The sequence below is a fragment of the Magallana gigas genome, chromosome 9 (genome assembly GCF_963853765.1).
Source record: "Magallana gigas chromosome 9, xbMagGiga1.1, whole genome shotgun sequence".
Classification (NCBI taxonomy): domain Eukaryota; kingdom Metazoa; phylum Mollusca; class Bivalvia; order Ostreida; family Ostreidae; genus Magallana; species Magallana gigas.
The window spans coordinates 5231347-5251259 of NC_088861.1; the positions used below are offsets into that span (position 1 = coordinate 5231347).

Genomic DNA, 19913 nt, shown 5'->3' on the forward strand with positions numbered 1-19913 from the left:
CATTATGACGTCACTGTGGTGATAACCTTTTACACCTTTATTTTCAATATGATTTTAACTATCTTTCACCTTATTTTTAAGCTCTTTCTAAAACTTTGATTTTGGGGGGCAAAAATTGCATAAAACCGCACTTAGTCCTTTCTCTCAGTGCACACAACAGAGCAAGTAGAATCCTAAGACATCAGTTTTTTCAGTTTTTTAATTCATCAAAACTATATTTAATATTTTAATGGTATGCTTTGTGTTATTTTAAACTAGGCATCATTTAGCTACATGTTGATAAAAACTCACATTAAAGGTCGTCAATCCGTTACGATATAATATGTGTATATGTGGTTCAAGTCACGGAATGCCGATAAAATGAGTTGTCGAGAATACAATGATACTATACATGAAGCTGAGGACAAAAATGTTTAGATATTTCTTTTTTTTTTGGGGGGGGGGGGGGGGGGCAACAACTGTACACGTTGTTAAACAGACATCAAAAAGATACGTCATAGAACTGTGTGATGCCTAAAGGACAAACAATCTAACATCTGTATTACATAATTCATGGAATTTAGAGGATCTCAAACGAAAACTGTATCCCGTTAAACATTTGAAAGTTTGTTTCTATCAAATGTTTTGAACGCAACACCCACTTTTCTACTACTCGTATTCACCACTACATGTTGCGTTCGTTTTGTACTCTAATCAATTCGTTTGGAGCATTTAAACATAATGTACAAAGTATGAAATACAGCCGTAATAGCTGTCAATCATAGTCTTCCCGTATTGTTCTGGTTTCATTAATTTTTATCTTTTGTACGTACATTGAATATCAATTTTCGTGGATTTCGTTGTTAAGTTGATCCACGAAATTAAATGTTCATTGAAGTTCAATTTCAACGAACATTTTGTATTGATTGGATCATTGGCCACGAAATTACGTACCCTTAAAACTGTGGTTTTTAGAAAAATCCACGAAAATTTATACCCACGAAAATTAAGGAAACCACAGTATAACATTATTGTGATTTAGTGCACGTGTCTTCTGTATAAATCATCAATTGGTGGAGTAAAACTTCTTAACTGAAAGTTGGGTATTTAAAGATTTTTCCTCGTTTCCACACAGATTCATGCTTTCTGTTTTCTTTTTTTCTGGTGATGGTTATAGAATTTACATGATAAATCAATGGTTTAAGGAAATTAATTTTATCATGAATGCAGTGAAGTATCCGGGTTTTTTTCTTATTTGCAACATAACATTCTATAAAACTTACAACTGCAGAAGGTAAAATGTGCATGTACTTCTAAATAATAATTTAAAATCAATATAATTTAAGATTTTACAGTATAAAACAAAGCTTTTAATTTTTTAAGATTACAGAAGATTCGAATAAACATTTAGATATAGCATTGGTCAAAACAGGAATGTGATGTTGATTGTGTTTGTAGCCAACGAAACAACGAATGAATTGGTCGATGAATACTTTTTAATTACATTTAAACGCACGGATTGCAGTAAAACAATTAAAAGTTATCTTATTTTTGTAAGTAAGTACTTGTCACAATAGACATTATGCCAATGATATTTTTTTTTATTATAATTGGTTCTATATTTGTCTACTATATTTAATGTAAGAGTTATCGTTTATACATGTAGATCTAAGTTATCGTTCATTTATTTACGCTTTATTTGTCACTGGGTTGTTCCGTTCTCGATGTTACTATGTTTAGATTGGGATTCTCTTCGAACCTGTTTGGCAGGTTTACGTAGAAGCTTATGAGGGGTGTTGCCGGATGTCGCTATATTTAGTATCTAGAGTAGTAAAACTTGTTTGGTTAGTTTTGATGACTATATATATGGGGTGTGGGCTGACTTTGGGGAGCAGAGGTCTGGACGCCGAGCAGTATTTTCGTGTATGTTAAGCCCTTGCTGTGTGAACTTGGGTGTGTCTCTTGTGTCTCCCCTGCTGTGTGATCTAGGGAACATGTAGCCTGTGTGGATTTTGTTGACGCTGGCGTTGCGAGACCTGATTGCCTACATTTTTTGTATTTTTATTGCCACAACTCAGTGACCAATTTTATAATTCTTAAGTTATTGTTAACCTTAGGGGACAGGGTGGCTTTTGGTGGATCGTGGTGGAGCGTGGTGGATCGTGGTGGAACATGGTGGAAAGTGGTGGAGCGTGGTAGAAAGATGTGGACTATGCACAAGATTATGGAGGCCCGTTGAGAACTATGATTAATAATTTCTTTGTACATATGTAGATAAATTTATTGTTTATTTTTTCATATTGTTGTTGTTTATTGGAAAACAAGAGTCATCCATATGATTTCATAAGGGGTAAATGTTAAAAGAACCCATCACAACAGGTCAGTTGTGACAGTACTTTTCAATTGGAAATATGTAAAAGGTGGTGAAAGGTCAAATCTCAACCGATACTCGAACTCAGGGCCTCTGGCGTATTGCTCTAACCACTGAACGATTAAGACCCGATATATTGACTAACAGTCACACACTTGTTATCCCAGTGACATACTCCCCTCTTGTTAGAAATTTGTCCTCGAATTATCAAGTGGAATTCTTAGAGTTAAGGAAATATTGTGAAACATGTTCTAGGGAGTGACTGTGGGATTTGTACTTTGTGCGCCAAATTTAATAGTTGGTGAAAAGTCAAGTCCTAACCGGTACTCAAATCCAGCTACATATAGGGCCTCTTGCGTATCGTGCCAGCGCTCTAACCACTGAGCTATCGAAACCCGATATATTGACTGACAGTCACACACTTGTGAATCATCCTACACGCTAAGTATTGATTGCTCGGTTAAAACATTAGAACAACTAACAACTGGTACAATTACAAGCATGGCAAACCAGATCTTCGATAAATAATATTTTGAAATATTATATCTTTGTAGTTTCAAGAAAAACGCTGTTAAATAGCATTTACTTAAAAAAAACCATAACACTTACGTACACTATAACTTTTATGAATTTATCATATTAAATGAATTAGCTGATAGATGAATAAGTTTTCATTTATAAAAATAAATCTTGTGTTTTTAATTCTTAATACCAACCATACGTGTATTTAAAATTAATATTATCATGATTTCATTTAAAAAATTATTTAAGTACATGTAGTATTGGCTAATTGTTTTGCCATTACAATCGTACAATAAGTTTATTTACTAGACATTTTTGTTTATTTGATTTTCCACCAAAGATATATTCCGCAAAATAATACAAGCAGGTCGTCCAACAGAGGTATTTATTCAAAATGAAAAAAAAATCAGATATTTAAGAAAAATCACCAGCAATTGTGCAATTTGTCAAAAACACCGAAAATTAATATTTATCTCTGTAAAACAGAACTATTTCATTAAAGTTTAATCATAACAACTATTGAATGTATCATCATACAACTTTTAAATGGATCATTGTAGCAAGGACAAATGACTTTAAACGTATCATTTTTCTTCAAGGGTTAGTAGCTTAAATTAAAATAGCTGCTACAGGAATGAATTATAGAAACTTTTGCAAATATCAATTTAAAGCTTAGATAACAGGCTACTATTCTGATATTGTATTATTTCGATAGCACACGCTGTTTTAGTTTGCTAAGTGTCCAAACCTCAAAGTGTTCATTTTTGCCCCAAAATTGCATTAGAAAATGGCTCAAAATGATTCATGTTACAATGGTTTTTAAAAAACAAGACTATGTAATTCTACTTTAAACCAAATATTATGAGATTAATATTTGTTTATGATTGATAATAAAGAACATTTCTTTCCTCGGTTAACGTCTGCTGCCAGGTAAACAAACAATTTTGAATGTATCACACGGTACTTGAATGAAATGTACGGTGTGATATTAGTTCTGATCGCTCCTCTACTGTCAATTGTGTATATATACCGGTTGAGAAAGTTACGGTCAGTTGCTTTCCGATCGAGGCATTCAGGTTGCACGGACTTTAAATGCAAGAACTACGCATTGTAGTAAACTGTTTATAATAAATTATAAGGGAAACAACAATCAATAAAACAATCAATGAAATACAAAATATATTTATTATTTGAAAGAATCTCCAAGGTATCCGTATTATTTTGCACAGATAGTGCTGCCTTACTTGTGTCGTTCATACAAATTGCAAAACACGTCTGCATCTTTTTGAAAACCCCGGCGGCACTCATCCAACACAATGCAGTGAAGCATGAATAGTGCTCTTTGCCTTATATAGGGGTGTTTAGCGATGAGCAAAATAATAAAAATCAACAAATAATATGGTGGTAGTTAGAAATAAAAGGGAAACAATGCGTATTTAGGAATTCATGTTAGCTTTAACGACAAAATCGTGAGGATACACACACACTCAGCAAAACGTCAGTCAAAACTATAAAACCAATAGAAAAAGTAGATATGAAGAGCATTATTTTATGAAACACATTTTTACATGCATGGAGTAATATATAAATCGTTTAGTTCTTCAGTATCCGATTTGTTTTCGTATTGATCTTTTTTGTTTGTGTTTATCCAATTCAGCAACATTTTGGACCTCGGTTCATTCTCAGAGCTACATGATACTGCTTCCATATATTCTGTACTATTTTCGTGATTTAAGGTATCGCTGTTTTGACCTATAGCGTCGCCTGCAGTTGTTTGATATCGTTTGGGTTCCTCGTAATCTCTGTTTTGAACTCTGTTGTAGGAGTTCTCGGTTTGGTGTATTTCACCCAAAGGTATGGTTGGTGTTGTGTTGCTGATTCTAACTCGATGAGTTCTAGATATCCAATAACGTTGAACACATTTTCCCAAATATACAGATGTGAGCACTATAAGCACTGCTAATATAATTATCATCAATTGCCAGTTTGTTTGTATCCGGTTTTCAAGACCTTGATTCAAGTTTTCCCCACCGTATGTTTTATGATTTTCTTGAACTGTTGAAGTAACCTCTTCTTTACCTTTACTTGTATGATTTGATTGTTGATTGTAACTAGGTAATGTTAAACTGGTAACGGTTGTTTCCTTGTTTACAGCAGTCATTATTCGTGATTCTTGTAAAATATAAATTCACAAAATGAAAAAGACCAAAGCTAATTGATGTAATGCCACAAATTTAGCATCACAAGTAAAGGTAATGTAATGCATTACTTTTATAAAATCTGGTCTATAAATGGCATTCCTTTACATTACTATGCTTATTTATCCATGTTTTTTTTTTTAATTTTGATGATTTAATAACTGTTGTTACAAAGGGTTTAGAATCATTTTTTAAAATTACTCAAATTAGTTTAATTTGTACTTAAATTATTTATTTACTGTGAAGATTGTGTCAACAACATGCTATGCCCTCGGGATATTCTAAGTATCGAAACCACCTATTGTTATATGACCCCAATCTCCTTTTATTGGCTGTGTTCCAATAGAATAGAGGACCTACGTACATCTTTAGAAGCAAAAATGAATACACTGTCCAGCCATGAACTTTAGGAACTTGAAAATCACAACAGAAGTGCAACAGCAATCTTTTGCATTAAAGTGTCCTCATGCAGTATATAAAGAATCAAAATTCAATTGAAATATATTAAGAAAACCTTATGTTTATGAATTAATACAATTCCTAAGTGTCCAAAGTTTGTTTTCTGTTATACTTCTGCACCTCTGTTTCATACCTTAAATTGTACCATGCCAAATGTCTTTAAATGTCTATTTACTTATGTCGTCTATGCCATTAGATAATAATATCTTGACCAAAAAGAGAATGAATCTTGTATACGTCATTAAATTTAAACCTGATAATAAACATGAACCTGTAGATATGTGTAAGTTTGTTTTATATTTGAAAAATTTGCAAAACCTCTTTATTAAGATTTTCTGTTTTAAAACGTATTTACTATTCACAACGTAACCGTAATGATAATGCATTACTTTACCCATGTAATGTTAATTTAATGCATTATTCATGACAATTAAGTAATTGTAATGGTAATTCAGTGCCCAAATTCATGAAGTAATGGTAATGTAATGCATTACTTTACAATGTAATTCGCCCCAAGCCTATATATGAATTGCGTTCTAGTCAGTTTTCACTTAATACTATTAGTAAAATGTATGACACCATAGACTCTAGTGGTAACATGAGTTTTTTCAAGTTTTTTGAAAAAATATTAAATTGTTTATCATATGATCATTAACAAAATTTAGTTTTATGATAATCAATAATCCAGTGGCATGAAAGATAAAACTATTTTCTGACTGTTTCCCTCTTTAAAGATACATGTATTCCTCAACGTTTTGATCATTTTCTTATAAAGTTTGTCCTTTGAAACGTAACCTAAAACTTGATTAATTACGTTCTTTGAAAAGTGGGGAGTATTTCGCTTAATATCCCCCAGGAAATCTTGAGCAGTCAATTTTGGCCAATAACTATACTCGATTGATTTGCATTTCATATGATTTTAATTGTGTAATTTATTTCCAACGGAAGACCCTCTTGTTATTCTACGGTTTCTTTTTATTATAATTTTATATTTTTCCTCTGACATTTTTCGAGAGCTATAACTCAAAAACGATTTGGTCGATTTTCACCAAATTTACAGGACTAATAGAACATAAAACGTGCTTGCGAATACAAAATTTTGAGCTGATGACGTCACTTCCGGTTTGAGATTTTGAAGATTTTGTGAATTTTTAAGGACCATTTTGTCCACGTAACTCCTCCGAAACTAAAGGGTATAGAAACGTGAAACTTTCAGGGATATGTAGATGGATGTCTGTTAATGATCCTCTGTATTTGACATTGTGGAAAATGCGCACGGCGCCGAAGCTCGCCTGAGGTCAAAAATTGGCACCAAAACTTTTGGCAAAATTTTAACACGTTTTGCAAAATATCTTTTAACCTGTAGATAATTTGTTAAAACATGTAATGCAAAAGTTGTAAAGATTTACACGAGCTTTTGTTTTGTTTTAATAAAAAGGGGCTGGCCCCTTTAATTAGGGGCCAGGAGGGCTCTAAAGTCTTTAAATATTAACTCTTTACTGAGCAATAATTTGTCATTTATTAGAGAAGCAAAAATGTTCATTGTACAGGTTAAAAGATATTTTGCAAAACGTGTTAAAATTTTGCCAAAACTTTTGGTGCTAATTTTCGACCTCGGGCGAGCTTCGGCGCCGTGCGCGTTTTCCACAATGTCAAATACAGAGGATTATCTACAGACATCCATCTACATATTTCTGAAAGTGTCACGTTTCTAAACCCTTTAGTTACGTGGACAAAATGGTCCTTAAAAACTCACAAAATCTTCAAAATCTCAAACCGGAAGTGACGTCATCGGCTAAAAATTTTATAATCGCAAATACTTTCTATGTTCTATCAGTCCTGTTAATTTGGTGAAAATCGACCAAATAGTTTTTGAATTATAGATCTCGAAAAATGTCAGAGGAAAAATATAAAATAATAACTAGAGCAAAACTCGTTGCAAAGCAACAAGTGGGTCTTCCGATAATGTCGAAAGTAAAGCTAAAACTCTCTCTAAGAAGCAGAGTTCTTAAACCAATAAACATAAGTAGGGTGAATTAACCATGCATCGGACACATACCTTGGATCGGACAGCTTTGTTTATAAATATACAAATAAATGTGCATGCGCTCATGTGTTGTTTCGTATATTCCTGAATTACAACAAATGAACTTTATCATAATTAAGAATTTGACAGTCACATTGTCAAAGAAATCGCAATATAGGCATCGTAAAATGACGTCAAATACGCCATTATTGAAAATTTAGTTACGAAGATTTTACACTAAAGCGTTATTTGAATGCTGTGCGTTTGATTGTGAATTAGTGAAAATGCACTCTCTGCATAAAATAATTAGAAAGAAGTAAATTTTGAAACAAAATTTGATTAAAATAGGTCCAAGAAATTTGAACAATTAATGTCAAGGTCATTTTTGCACCATATGTTCATTTCACTATGGATCGGACACAAATTAACCATGCATCGGACAGTTTTCACTGCATGATTTCTTCTAATAAAACGGAGATTATGTGCCCATTCCTTGTGATATACTTTAAATGTGAAGTAAAATAAAAATCTAAAAAATAATTGATACAAACATTTTCCCCGGACCACTTAAAATCGAGTTTTACGGACACCGCCTTTTTAGTCCAAAATTCTGTAGGAGCTGGCACGATAAAGAACCCCTTATGATAAATATTCCTTTAAACAGAAGCACTAGTCTAAATTCTTATATGTAGATTTGAGGATTTACATTAAAAGAAATATGATTAGCATTTGAATAAATTAATTTGTCCGAACCTTTGTATTTTTGCATTAAAACCAGAAAATGTTGTTATTTTTAATCTCTACTGTACTGCTATAGCTGTCCGATGCTTGGTAAATATTGTCCGATCCATGGTGAAATAGTTCAACACTTCAATAATTTGCTTTATTTTCTACATTTTTAACAATTCCACATTTTTTTCTGCATTAATTAAGCAAGGGGAAAACCTGTAGCTTTTAAAACAAGTTTTATTTATATTTGGACGATATTTGATGCGTGAACAAAGGGAAAAATCGAAAGGTGTCCGATGCATGGTGAAATCACCCTAAATAAAACAAAAAGAAAAAAAAATTATTTTTGGTACGAGTTCACAAAATCCGAATGATTCTAGGTACGAATTAGCAATAACATTATCAATTTCAAGAACGACTTAGCAAATACAAATCCGAATGTGTTAAAGTACGATTTAACAATTATCGAATTATTTTAGGTACGAGTTAATTAAACTCTGAACATAACACTATTTTCTTTTCCAAGAATGTGGAATCAAAATTTCCAGAGAAGTCATTTTTTGAACACCCATATCTCTGTAATGCATCGGCCGATTTTAAATCGGATTTAAGTTTTACATTAAACTTAATAAGCTTTTATTTTTGCTTTTATGATCAATAACACATTATCGCTCTAAAAAAGGGTTAGTATAAAAAGACTTTGTAGCCCTCCTGGCCCCTAATTTGAGGGGTCAGCCCCTTTTTCTTGATATCAAATTAAAGGTCTTGCATATATAAACATATTTTGTTCAACAAGTGTTCACGAATTGTTAACCGTTATAGAGATATCGGAACAACTGTGTTTTAGGGGCCGACCCTTCAACTCCTTACTGGGGCCACCAGCGAAAAATTTTTAAAAACGGTTAACAATTCGTGAACACTTGTTGAACAAAATATGTTTATATATCTGAGAACTTTCATTTGATATCAAGAAAAAGGGGCTGACCCCTTAGATTAGGAGCAGGGAGGGCTACAAAGTCTTTTTATAGTAACCTTTTTTAAAGCGATAATTTGTTATTAATCATAAAAGCAAAAATAAGAGTTTATTAAGTTTATTTAAACTGAAATCTGTTTTAAAATCGGCCGATGCATTACAGAGATACAGGTGTTAGAAATTGACTTTTCCGGAATTTTTGATTCCACATTCTTGGTAAAGAAAATAGTGTTATGTTCAAGATTAAATGAACTCGAATTTAAAAAAGAATCGATAATTGTTAAATCGTACCTTTACACATTCGGATTTGTATTTGCTAAGTCGTTCTTGAAATTGATAATGTTTTTTGTTAATTCGTACTTAGAATCATGCGGATTTTGTGAACTCGTACCAAAAATAATTCGATTTTTTTTCTTTTTGTTTTATTTACTTATGTTTATTGCTTTAAGAACTCTGCTTCTTATAGAAAATTTTAGCTTTACTTTCGACATTAACGAAAAACCCACTCGTTGCTTTGCAACGAGCTTTGCTCTAGTTATATTAGTTTTTTGTAGAGAGTTTTTGAAACTATTATTGTATACATGTATAAACGTGAGATCAAGATAGATGAATGATACATAAAATATAAACTTTTTTTGGTTTTTTAGAATTGTGGCGAAAAGAAACGATCCGCGCAAAATAGAAAACACAATTTGATTTATCTATTTTTTCTATGAATCATTTAAGTTTTTTAAAATCAATAAACAAAATCATTTTTAAAGTAGTCTTTTCGAAAATTGAAGCATTATTAAACATAACTTCTAAAAACATTTCTCAAATAATATGCAATTTTTGCATTTTAACAAACAGTCCCAAAAGGGTTGAAAAGCTCAATCATACTTTTATTTTTATAACCTGAAAAAAGAGGGAATTTTTTTTAACTCAACAGAGAAGATATAGTGTTTTATAGTGTTTTAGTTTGTCTTCTAAAATTTCATTCAATAAAAGGACTGAAAAAAATGTTTGCCTTAATTGTACATTGTTAAATAAATTAAAGTTAGTGACATGAATTTTACAATTCATGTTCCCCTATAACTACATGCTGCACATAAATTGAAACTTGCTCAAATGTTCGCTAAAAGGCACAGCGATGGACGCATGTGACAAATAAAAGTTTTGCGCCAAACTGAAACAACAATTTTACAAACTGGTCTTTTTTCAGCATAATCTTTCTGATATAATTGTGTGTGTTGCTTTTAAACAAGAAATTTAATAGTTAAAAGCAAATGACATACTCACTGCTTATACATCCAGAGACAAAATCACACAACTCTGTAATACAGTCACACACTTTCTGACATTCTTTTCCATATCCTGGATAAGGACATTTTAATGAACATCTGTGCCCTGTGTAGCCTGGACTGCATTCTTAAAGAAAAAAATTTATTTGTTCTGTATGGTGTCCGTAGGATTCATTGTAAAAACCAATTTTTGTGTTGGAATATCTGTTGTCATCGTTATTCAATAAGTCGTTGCGCATACACAACTTCACATAACTCGTCGCGCATTTAACGGTTTCGTTGTGTTAGCGCAATGGCATGTTGCGGAGATACGTTGTGTAAAGTTGTGTTAACGCAACGATAGGTTGTATAAAATTGAGTTAGCGCAATAGTATGCTGTGTAAAGTTTTCGTTTTAGCAAAAACTTATCTGTCGTGTTGTACAACATGTATTCATGATTGCGTATTGTAAAAAGCACTTTTGTATGGAAGCTTGGCGGCTTGATGGTTTTGACTACCTCACTGTTGTGCTTTGTATTTAGCACTATCTGGACACAATGTATCTGAGATATATTTATGTTTAGAATCCAATTCTTATTTTGCTGGTATTATAAATTGTTTTGTTAGCTTGTATTAAAGCTTAGAAAAGCATAATTCATACCGACACAATTGTCCATGTTAGGAATCCATTCATATCCAACACAACAGCCATGTATGTTCTGTGGAGTTCTGTAATTAAAACAATATAATTGACTCTATACTAAAATATTCATGAAATCCTCGTTTGCTTTGATTGAATGAGGTTTGTTTTAATTTACACTGTCATTTCACTAACAGAACTATATTCAATAACGTTTTATATTTTTACACCCTTTTTACAATATTTTTCTAGATCACTAAATCATACTTATATTATGATAAAACAATTACAACAATTTACCTGTCTGTCAACATTGTTTATTTTTTGTGCATGTGTGACATCAGTTAAATGGAAAGTTCAATTAATTTCTCAAAAATGAAAAACAATGATTGCTTGGTATAGTAAGCAATCGTAAATGTAGAGAACAACAATATTTTACCATCATTTAAAATATCTTTGTTAAGTTGTAAGTCAAAGTGAAATATTGTTTAGGAGCAGCCATGCATGTGTTCAATATTTTTCTTTTTTAAGAAACGGAGGAAAATTGCCTGAAATCGACAAGTTTGTGAAATAAGATCATAATCAATATATCGCATTTCAAAAATGACATTGGTCAGACATTTTTTCATACATGTATACTTGATAATAAATTGTACATGGTTTTATCTAACTCTCAGAAAATGAATAAGGATTTATTTTCAACTTTTTTTCTTGAGATTCTTAAAACACTCAATACCTTAATGACTTGTTGTATATATACATATTTTTACAAGTTAGTGTGCACGTAGTGAATAAACTATTATGAATGATGTAAGAAGTCAGGTTATATGCAATTTTAATTCGTTGGCAAGGGGTGAACCCTTAATCAACAGAAATTGAGCATACACAACTATAAGAACTGTGAACGCTAACGCCCGTTTCCCGCCTACATTTTACATCCAGATATTTCGGAATATCTGTCTAGTATTCAAAAGCAAAGTTATCTACTAAAAAGTATACACAATCAAATCCTTATTAATTTATATCTAAATAAAATCTGTAGTCAAATTATTAATTTTTAAACAAAAGTTTTGCTTTTTTCATTGAAATCGGTTTCTATGAGTGAAGAAAATATTATTTAGTGGCCGATATGTGCATAAAAACTTAATAATCACTTGTTTTCGTTAGATATCAAAGTAAATTTTAATTTTAATTCATATTTGTTAATTATTTTTTGAAAAATTACAATTGAAATGTACTTTTTTGTAATGCATTTTAGTCTGTAGACATATATTACCCCCCGTGAAACAACAAACCCTTGAGTATAAATGTGCTAAATAATAATATATATAAAACCCCTGAAAAGGAACTTTTGTTTTACGGGGTTGGGGGAGGGTTAATAAACCCGTTTTCCGTTTCTTTCTATTATGAGATGAGCTACATGTGTATTTTACCCCAAAATACAAAGTTATATCTCTTTGTTTGATCAAATATTTTATATTTCATGAAAATATACATTAATGTTTACATTATTATAAAAAATAAATTTGATTTGACAATTATCAAAAAAAGACTTTTAGTTAGGCGGCTAAGCGATGCTATTGTTCGCAGTCCTTTTAACAGTCCTACTTTTGTTTTTCTAAGACTGTATTTTTGCAGTTAAAAATTGTACGTGATAGATTAAAAAAAAACAAAATAAAAGTTTATTCATATTGACAAATCATTTTTAAAAATCTGAAAAAAGTACAAAAATAAAACAACAAATCATTCGATTTCAGTAAAGGATAATTTTCTTATAAATAAATAACTCCTCGTGTTAAGTTCGTTCTACTAGTATGCCCCGTCAATTTAATTTGATCTAGAAATATTGAATGTGATTGACGAGGTTTTATCGGAAATTCCTACATGTACAGGTAATATAACGTCCCTATTTCAAAATATTTTTCTTCTGTCCGTTTTACCACATTCTAGAATCTTAGTTATAAGTACGTTGCTTGCATGCGTTTTATTTCGGTCAATCAAGCTTCAAACAATCGCTTCAGAAAGTTAACTATATGCTGCAACACAATCTGTTTAAACAGATTTATTCTGTTCCAATACCATTATATATGTATAAAGGAATGACTTTAATTGACATAACAAAATGTTAAAAATGTTTTACATTACCTCTGGCAACGCAATGGCCTAGATGCCCGAGCACAGTAGGAATTGTCTAAAATAATGCACATGACTATGCAAAATAAATGCATCTTTTAATTTTTTAAAACGATGCACAGATTTACTTTAATAAACAACGTTTTGATTTATGCGTTATTTCCTGATCATAATCCATTTGACATATAAGTCAATTGGATGCTCTACGCGGAACGGCGTGAAACTATTTAAGAGGCACCACTCGGAGAAAAGGATTATTATACCATCTTCCCGTTCGTGTCAATGCATGTATATTTATATACAATTGTTTGAAATAGGCGTCATTAATTTTGTAACATTAACTGAGGAAATGTCTAAAATTTTGAGTATTGGATAGCAATTGTGAATATCATTTCAGTTTCGGTATCTAAACACGATCTGTAAGTGATATTAGATAATTCAGTTTACTGACATTATCCTTTAAACAAGAGGCCCATGGGCTACATCGCTCACCTGAGGAACACTAGGTATGATAAAATCAGCTTAATGGATTCATAATACAAACTATCTGGACAATGTACAATAATGCATGTAGATCCTGTATAAATAAAATCCATTTTTCCATCGGATATTTTTATGTTTATAATCATTAGTCCCCTTTCTAACAGGATGCTTTAATAGTTAAATCACATGTTGAGTATTGCAGTTCTCAAAAAGACCCTTAACAATTGTTCATATATGGGATATAAACCTACATCAAACTCTGAACCTTCTTGTGAGGCTGGAGAATTGTCCTGGGGCCAAAGTCTTAACAATTATAAAGAATCGTCTGGCTGATTAGTTTCTGAGAAGAAGATTTTTATAGATTTACTCTACATATTCCTATGAAAAACCCATTGTGGCCCCATCCTACTCCCAAGGGTGTCATTATTTTCTTAACTTTGAATCTTCACTCCCTGAGGATGCTTCCACTCAAGTTTCAGCTTTCCTTGCTGATTAGTTTCTGAGAAGAAGATTTTTAAAGATTTACTCTATATATTCCTATGTAAAACCCATTGTGGCCCCACCTTACTCCCGAGAGTGTCATTATTTTCACAACTTTGAATTTACACTCCCTGATGATGCTTCCACACAAGTTTCAGCTTTCCTGGCTAATTTGTTTATGAGAAGAAGATTTTTAAAAATTTACTCTATATATTCCTATGTAAAACTTTGATTCCCCCGTTGTGGCCCCACCCTACCCCCGGGGATCATTATTTTCACAACTTTGAATCTACATTACCTGAGGATGCTTCCACACAAGTTTCAGCTTTCCTAGCTGATAAGTTTTTGAGACGAAGATTTTTAAAGATTTACTCTATATATTCCTATGTAAAACATCCGCCCTCCATTGTAGCCCAACCCTACCCCAGGAGTCATGATTTTCACAACTTTGAATCTACGCGGGTAGGTTAAGGCAACTCATAGTTTAATGACCGTCAAAATTATGATCAATTTAAAAAATGTTTATTTTTATGAAAACAGCGCTGGATATTAATACCAAGTGAAAGAGTTCACAAAGATATTATTTTTCTACTTCGGAATCGACTCAATCTTTGAAGCTGCCGTGCCATGGTATCACGTGACAGTTAAAAATAGATCACTTTTTTACCTTAACAAAAAATCAAAAAGTGTAACACTACCCCGAAGTTCATTTGTATGTTTTCTACAATAATTCGATTGGAAATTAGTTCATGTTTATTAGTATTACTGCTAGAATCCTATTGTACATCGCATAAAATAAATATTATAAATATTTATCGGAAACCCTCTCAACTTCTAAACTTTCATTGAAAATACTACGTATTTTTCGTTTAAAACAACAAAGCACAGGATTCTAGCAGCACTTTTCATGTAGTTTAGGTCATATACCGTTGATATTTACCAAAATCATTTTTCCTAATATCCAGGGTAGTGTTACACTTTTGCCATTTTTTGTACACACTGACAGAGGAAAGGCTGGTCAAGCCATATAAATGTCGATCCGCTTACCTTATAACACTCGCTGATTAAACAAAATATCCATGCCTGTATTATCCTGATTATATTCGAACTGACACTCATCTAAATCTTAGGTATCTGTATTAAATTAGTCTTATTTCGGCATTGTTTACACTGCATTCCGATAATTTGTCTCCCGACATGATCTTCTCTTTTAAACATGCTTGTGACGTCATCAATGATAATTATACGTAATAGAGAGAAATCGAAGATATATTCAGTTAGAAGAGTTTCTAGTGATATTTTATGTCTGTAATTTTTATAATATAAACCAGAGATAAAGTTAAAATCGACATGTTTCTGAGTAAAATATGACATCATGCTGCTTATTGTGACGTCATATCGGAGGAATTTGATCACTGTGAGTTGCCTTATCATACCCGCGTACATTACCTGAGGATGCTTTCACACAAGTTTCAGCTTTTCTGGCTGATGAGTTTATGAGAAGACGATTTTTAAAGATTTACTCAATATATTCCTATGTTTAACTTCGCCCCCCCCCCCCCCTATTGTGGCCTCACCCTACCCTCGGGGATCATGATTTTCACAACTTTAAATCCACACTACCTGAAAATGCTTCCATACAAGTTTCAGCTCTCCTGGCTGATTAGTTAATGAAAAGAAGATTTTTAAAGATTTACTCTATATATTCCTATGTTAATCTTCGATCCCCCATTGTGGCCCCATCCTACCCCGGGGGGTCATGATTTTCACAGCTTTGAATCTACACTACCTGAGAATGCTTTCATACAAGTTTCAGCTTTTCTGGATGATTAGGTTTTGATACGAAGATTTTTAAAGATTTACCCTATATATTTCTATGTAAAACATCGACCCTCCATTGTGGCCCCACTCTACACCCGGAGGTCATAATTTTCACAACTTTAAATCTACACTACCTGAGGATGCTTCCACATAAGTTTCAGCTTACCTGGGTAAAAAGTTCTTGAGAAGAAGATTTTTTTTAAAATTTCTCAACATTTTTCATTTATTTCTAATTATCTCCCCTGGAAAAAGGGCGTGGCCCTTCATTTCTTTTTTTTTTTTAATTCCCTTTGCCTAAAGATAGTTTGTGCCAAGTTTGGTTGAAATTGGCCCAGTAGTTCTTGAGAAGATGTTGAAAATGTGAAAAGTTTACGAACAGACGGACAGACGGACAACAGACAAAATGTGATCAGAAAAGCTCACTTGAGCTTTCAGCTCAGGTGAGCTAAAAAGAAAAAAAGGGGGGGGGGGGCACTCAGGCTAGAGAAAAAACATCAAAGGAAATGTGGGCTTAAAATATAAGCTTATTTGCAATCTGTCAAAGAACTACATACCTTAGAGTTAAATGTTTATTCATAGTATGCGTCATGCATTTAAATATGTTAAACTAAGTGAAAAAAAGTTTTGCTGTGTACTATATAAAATTGGTATTTGTAAAAAAACACAATTACAGACCTTTTCTTAAAAAACTATTCATGGAAAGTCAAACAGCATTGAAACTTGCCTTTAATGCATTGGTTTTAATGTATTTTTTTTCATAATAGCAACATATTTTCGGTATTTAAAAGGTGTATGGTTCAGTAAGGGGCATAAATTCTGAGAGCGAGAGATAAAAGCATGTGGGTCATTTACTTTGGTTGAATACAAGTATGGATTTGTGGCTTAATAAAAAAGTAAGTTTGACATACGTCGACCTCAAAGTTACGGTGAGCTAAATGACCGTTATAAAGAACCCTTTAAAAGCTGGTTATGGCTACTCCTACTCCTTAAGGTCCTTCTCCATTTTGCAGTGTTGGCCCGGTGATCATTTGTGAAAATTGCTAATGTTTGCGACAGTTACTTCAAAGGTTGCTTTAATTTTCTTAATGATTTTTTTTAATCCTTAGAGAACTTTATAAGCTTTGAAAAACCCCTTGATCTGAATGTCAAAACTGTTTCTTGGAGTATATTTCAAGGACAAACCAAACTGAATTCAAACAAGAAGTTGGTCCCCTAATTCCGGGTACTATAACTATATTTTGTAAAAGTAGGGATGTACGTAATTAGTAAAAAAAGAGAACTTATCAACACTTTAGCAAAACGGCATGACAGTACAGATTATTTTAATCAAAATATCTGGAAAAATATTTAAGTTACTTTTTAAGGATACACATAGATCAATATTGAAAAGGTTGCAATTTCAAATCCTTCATACTTCCACTGTCACCACTAAAGGTCTCATTGAATTACCAGATTACACTACAGGGAATGTTTGATTTATTAAAAAGTGCTGCTGCTTCGATGAAATCTATTATTAAGCGAAGGTCATATAAATTCCAACCGGAGCTCATTTGATATTTATTCTGATAAAAGATGAACTCTTTACAAAGCGGCAGCACTTTTCAGAATCTATAAGAAAAGTAGCATTTAATTATCATTTAAGTTCTTAATTCAAATAATATTGAAATTTGTTTATGACCTCCATTCGGGAGAATCATCAACAACTGTCACGTGACTATCAATTCAGGGGACCATACTTAGTGTCATAAAAGTAGCATTTACTATACTGTTTCATTTAATATTACATTTATATCATGACAAAATAACTTTACATAAATATTTTGAAATATAGGATGCATCTTTTTATGAACGTTTAAATCCGCTGATATTTTCATAGTAAGCCTTAACAGTGCTGCGTATAACGTTTAATGCTTGAATATCGTATAGACTGGACCCAAATATGTACTCTTTATCTTTTATTCATATTTTTATGAATGATAATTATCAAACAGTAGCTTAATTATTTGATATCATTCTTACGAATGGCCATGAACTATATCATTGCATTCAATTTGCTTACTAAAGTACAAAACGGAAAATGAAATGTACACACATTGTGATTAAATAAGCTATTAAAATAACTTCTTATTTTTTTTCCATTTGTAATATTGTTGGAATAATAGTGTAGAACAGTTAGCACAACTCGTGTTTGGTTGTGTTTTTCATGACTTCGAACCTTGCTTGGGATTTTATTAAACTTTTTTTTTAAAATTCAAACGTTGAACTTTTAGTGATCCATACTATTCAAAACATTCATTAATAGATATTGATATCAAAAACGTGACCGACGAACAACATCCACCATCATTTTCAAGAGAGGTTTTGTTGCAGCATCTGTTTGCTAACCTTTTCGTATCACCATTTTAAAGATCATTTAATCGAAAACAGAATCATTTTGTTGGGTCATTAACGCTCTAGATGTCCTGCAAAGTCTCTTTTCTTTCTTCTGATATCGCCGTTCGTTGTCTACATCTTCTACCGTTTAAGATTACTTATTCCTAGTATTTTAGGTATGACAGTTTCTTTACGTTTACCTACGTGATTGTACAGTCCTGCAACTTAATCCGAATAGAGCGCTGGATATGTTGTTGAGTTCAGTTTGATAAACTGGGACTAGTGGTCAAAGCATATAATGTTAATTATGAGAAAATCATACATTTTCTAAATAAATAAAATTGAATATTAATAACAGTTTTAACAATATTAAAAAATTACATTAAGTAATTCGTTTATAGCTTGTTTTACACTTCTATCGAGTAAATAATGTTACATATCATTTTCCGTATTCCGTTCCGCTTTCCGTTTCGTTTTCCGTTCCGCGTTTTAGCAACGCCCTACTGGAATTGTGCTGGAGTGGGGTCTCAATTTAGAATTGTGATTTTTTTATAGATTGGGCTTCACATCGGCAATGTCATAGCTCATTAACTGTGCCTTAATCATTATGTATCTACTTTAATTTCAATTTCGAGGTGAAAATATTCAGAACTATTGGTACTGTTTTGTAACAATCGTATCTTCTCGGGCTTTTCCGGCAAGCTCGGAATGTTTTCCAAGCTTGGAGGAATTTAAGTTAAAGCTAACTATTTATTATAATATTTAAAATTACACTTTGCTTTATAAGACCTAAGCTACTGTTACTTTTTGAGATTTACAATAAAACACAAAACTTCATGTGAAGATGATAAAACGAAACTCAAATGGTACAGTTTATCTAAAATAGTGCAATATTCCCAGAATCCCCCCCCCCCCCTATGGAGTCGAGCATGCGTATTCCAGTGAAAAAGACTAACGTAGTTGCTTGCGCTCGAGAGCGCTAGCAAAAATGTCTATGTTGTTCTTTGAGTCCGGGATAATACCTTCAATATGGCGCAAAGCTATTATACGCCCCATACTTAAATACTCGTCCACTGACCCACTTTTTCCATTAAATGACCGTGGAATAAATCTTCTCTCTATCGTTGCTGAAATTTACGGTTCTATTTTAAACAAAAGGCCTTTCACCCACATAGAGAGCAAAAACTTACTAGTCGATGAGCAGAACGGATTTCGGAGCGAAAGATCATGCTTGGATCACCTGTTTACTGTGAACAATATTAAAATAAGAAACTCTTCGTTTTTTATTTTTATATGATGGATTTCTTTACTTAAAAAACGGAGTGGATGGCCAATTTTAGCAGGCGTTAAATTCTCTGTATTGTGACACTGAGTCATGGGTTCGCCTAGGCGATCATTACACAGACTGGTTTGAATGTAGATCAGGGGCCCGTTTCTCAAAAAGGCCTACGTCCAGGCGTAAGCTTAG

The 19913-nt window shown here is 32.4% G+C and overlaps 1 long non-coding RNA gene across 1 annotated transcript in view; it reads left to right on the forward strand.

Annotated features, from left to right (window-relative positions):
• Positions 1-1253: 1253 nt before the first annotated feature.
• LOC117692166 (uncharacterized) overlaps positions 1254-19913 on the forward strand; it is an 82612-nt gene continuing 63952 nt past the window's right edge. Inside the window, exon 1 of the long non-coding RNA XR_010709006.1 lies at positions 1254-1273. This is a non-coding gene — a long non-coding RNA (uncharacterized lncRNA). The remainder of the gene's footprint in view (positions 1274-19913) is intronic.